Consider the following 4,479-nt stretch of genomic DNA (forward strand, 5'->3'; position numbering starts at 1 on the left):
ACCTTTTTAATGAGCTCTTCAACAAAGTAATCATATAAAACTGCTAATAGCCATTGAGAGTTTTCTTCCAGGCACTATGCTACACTTTACATGCATCATCTCTTTTAATACCCTCAGTCACTCTGTGAGGTAAGTATTATGACTAACCTCATTTTATAGTTGAAGAAACCGAAGCATGGAAAAAGCTAAGCTCTCTGAGTTAGCAAAGGTAGAATAGATAGACTCAGTTGGACTGAACCTCAGCGAAAGCTCTTAACCATTATCCTATAGTTATCTTGCTGTGGTTGTCCTAAAGAAACTAGACAGCTGCTTTAAGAAGACCATAAAAAGAAATCATACTCTAATTTGAAATGGCAAAATGATCCTTGAAATTTCTTCCCATCCCATTTTTTAGATTCTTTGATCTTATGTTCTTTGTAGAAGATAAACCTATGTCTTCAGCCAAGATTCTCCCAGGAATCTAGCATCCACCTCTCTGATTCTCAGTGTCTCAGAATTAGATTATTAATTAATAGAGTGTCTGAAAGTTGGAGAAAGTAGGGAAAGACATAAAACATATGCCGACGTAAACGTCCTTATATATTTTGCTTATGACAGTCTTTGTTCCCCCTTCATCACAGGGTTCAAAAGGTATTCTCTAAACTTTAACATCTACCAACACACACACACACACACACACACACACACACACATAAAATTTGCTTACCTCATGCTGCTATGGTATGTATATATAATTCGCAATATGTAATTAAACTGATGACATCCTGTGTATAGTAGGATATGTTATTTTATTATTATTTTTTTGCTTTCTTTAATTAATTAATTTTTTTTATGGTGACATTGGTTAACAAAATTTGGTAAGTTTCAGCTGTACATTTTAACAATAAAGCATATATATATTTACATTCTGTGTTCACCTCTCATAGTTAGATTTCTTTCTATCACCACATATTTGACCCTTTTTTTCTCTTTTTACTCCCTCTATCTCCCCCATCCACCCACTCCCTTACCTTCTGGTAACCAATAGTTTATTGTCCACGTCCATGAGTCTCTGTTTATTTGTCCTGTTCGTTTGTTGCTTTTAGGTTTATATCCCACATATAAGTGATATGTGATATATATATTATTTTAGACATTATGCATTATATAACTATATACTATAAAATACACCTACATTTTATAAATTATTATTCTACAGAAGCATTAAAAAGCAAAAGAAAATATATGCCTTGTTACATGACATATTTAAACAGTTATTGAAAGTAACACAATTGTTTTTCACCCTTTCTACATGCTCTAAAATAAAGATTTGTCATTTAAGAGATTCAATCCTTGGAATCTGCCTGCGTGCATGTTGTAAATACTAATGATTTTTCACTGGAAAATTGAATTCACATGTGAAGTATCTGAAATATCAGATTGGTTATAACCCTGTTATAGAACTTTTAGGATCTCAGGGTATCTGTTAATTCTAGAACCCTCAGAGGTTTGCAAAAATAGAGCAACCAACTGAATAGTAACAGAAACAAAACTCTACTTTTATTTTCAACAGTGACTTCAAATGGAAAAAGTATTCTAATTACTTCTCATTTCAATTTTCCAGATTAGAAACTGATTTTTATATCACCACATGTGATGTAGGACAATTTGCTAAACTGTGGTTTGCTACAGTGGTTTGGAGGAGGAAGAGATTTGTTTTGGTGTAGTCAGTGAAGAATTCACTTTGAGACTGACAGAGATTAGGAGGGGAAGTGTTCCATGCCCAGAAAAACCTGAGCACAGGCACAGGGAGAGAAATATGGTTTCCTGTGTGTGGTGTGTGAGAACACCACAGCATGTAAAACAGAGTTCATGAAAGAACATATGGAAGTAAAAATAAATAAGCTTAAGCAGAAAATATGTATGTTTGTCTATGTGTGTGTTCCAGAGGAGAGGCAGAGACTGTGCCCAGGGAAGACAGTTTATAAATGTGAAACAAGATTACTAAATTTAACTTTTAGTGCACAATGGGGGAGCTATTGAAGATAGAATCAGGAATTTGAAACACCCAATGACACAAAGATAGTTGAACTTTTAAATATACTAGAACATTTGGAAACTAACATGTATAATTTACGAACAGGGGCAGTAGCTGAGTGAATTGGGGGAGGTGTTTTAGTTTCAAAAATACCCCCAAAATATATTCTAATTTTTTTACTTAAATATTTTCATTATTCTCACAGAATATTGCATATATCAAAATATATATCTTTAATTGTGCTAATATGTATTCAACATTTCAATTGTTTAGTTTCTGTTTGGTCACCCTTATTTACTCAAAATGTTCTGAAAAATATAACAAAATTAAGAATGTTTTAATTCAAATAGATTCTCTTTCTCTTGCTTCATTTTATGAAGAAATCACAAAATCCATACCCATATAAACCTAAATTAGCTTACCAACAAAACAACTGAGGAGTCAAAAATACATATGATTTCCCTAAGCACTAGGCTTTGCTCTTGAATTATAAATTAGTTAAGATGTATTTTTAATATTGTATTTAGTGTGACTGTCTCACAGTGATTATGTAAGGCTCTCAATCCAGTTTTATTACATTTGCCAAAATATATGGTATAAATTGTGACAATGAAATAAGAAGTAACACCAGACAGGTATAAAAATCATTTGCATTTAAGTGACTGGTGATTTAGTCCAACTAGTTATGTTTCTCTAATATTTATCTAGCTTTCAAAACACCTGTGTGCAATACTTCATAAGACAAAAGAACATCTTCCTCAGTCTTTTACTCTAGAGTTTAAGATACTAAGAGAAAAAAGAAAGAAAAATAAAAGATACTTTATAAGTAGCAAGTGGGGGGTACTATGAATCATGAAGCTAATTATCTATCAATCCATTGTGGTACCCATTGTTTTTAATCCAAGTCATCAAGAATATAGAAATAGGAGACAGAGCTAAGGTCCTAGAATCTAAGCCAGTTCATGAAACTCCGTGTCTTTTGGCAGACAGCCTGCTTTTACCTTGGAACGGAAGAAACTAACTAACGAAAAAGCACCTTCCTTAGTCAGGAGCTCTGACCTATACATTACCTCAATCTGCACAGCAACTTTCTTTCAAAGCTCTGTGAACTATTTACATGTGCTGCCTCATCTATTTCTGTGACATCCATTGAGCTAGATGAAGACTAATGTCATCATCATTTTCCAAATGGAAAATGTAAAGTGCAAAAGGATGATACGGTAAGTCTGAGAAAAACTAGAATTCAAGTTATAACACAAATAGCTTTTCTCTCTAGAATCTATTTTCTCTACACATTTACTAGCCAAGTATACTTTGTGATAACACGGATGATTCGGCACACATATCTATTTCAACACATTGTTGAGGGGCAAAAGTGTCATAAGAGCTATAATAGGTATTTTGTTAACTCTTATTTTGTATATAATGTTTGTGATGTTTTTCTAATGCTAGATTAAAATTAAAATAGTAAGAAAAGGTCTTATGTGAATTTTTTGCAATGAAAATTATTTTGCATCTCTAATAAGCAATAAATTAATAAATGTCAACACATGAAAAGATCTATCGTCAGAAATAAACATGGTTTAGGGTTAAGTTCAGTAAGTTCAATGCATTACAGAAATGCACTTACAGTGATCAATATACATTTTTCTCGCTCAAGAGGCTTTTATGCTGATGCACTCATTTTCAACAAGGGAAAATATACTGCACTATGAAAGCAAAGAGAAATTGGTTGATTTATGTGACTACAGTAATGTTTCAAAGCAACTTCTGAAGTTTCAGCATAGAAAAATTACCTTACACCTTTCAAAATCTTTTAAATCTAAATCATAAAGCCATTATCAGACCACAAAGAACCCTATGAATATCTAATTTAAGGCACTACCGATCTGATCATTATCACTCTGGCAGTATATTTGTGTAATTTAAAGAGCAATTTGTTGAATTTCATGTTTTCTACCAAGCAAACTACAAATATTTATTTAAAAATGCACAGAAAAGCCATGCCATGCTAAAAGTACTGATGTTTACCTGAAATGAGAAAATAGTAATCTTATTACTTTGATATGGTGTCTTGGAACATTGAAAAATGTATTATCATAAAATAGCTAAATTTTGTGATTGAAATCAACCAAAATATCACTCTTCCCAACCAATTAACAAGTAATCAAAAAATGGTACACGTCATATCTTCTAAATGATGGTGAAAGAGAAATATGAACTTACTCCCTTCATCCATTTTTTTAAAATCCACAATCAAATGTATTTCATTTCTCTAGAGTGTTCTTACATAATGCTTGAATGTATAGTTAATATTTTATATGACCCACTTGATGTCCTTTTCAGACCTTCAGAATAATGTTTTCAAATGCCGCCAAAGAGATCATTCTGTCTCTGAGAATGGTCAAATATGTTTCAAGTTACTGTGCCGAGGTTTCACATTAGGAGTGGAATATCTGCCG

The 4,479-nt window shown here is 32.4% G+C and overlaps 1 protein-coding gene across 4 annotated transcripts in view; it reads right to left on the bottom strand.

Annotated features, from left to right (window-relative positions):
• The window catches only part of LRFN5 (leucine rich repeat and fibronectin type III domain containing 5), a 243,866-nt gene that overhangs the window by 210,881 nt on the left and 28,506 nt on the right, over positions 1–4,479 (bottom strand). The gene's annotated exons all lie outside the window — the stretch shown is intronic.

The sequence above is a fragment of the Pteropus vampyrus genome, unplaced genomic scaffold (genome assembly GCF_000151845.1).
Source record: "Pteropus vampyrus isolate Shadow unplaced genomic scaffold, Pvam_2.0 Scaffold10, whole genome shotgun sequence".
Taxonomy (NCBI): domain Eukaryota; kingdom Metazoa; phylum Chordata; class Mammalia; order Chiroptera; family Pteropodidae; genus Pteropus; species Pteropus vampyrus.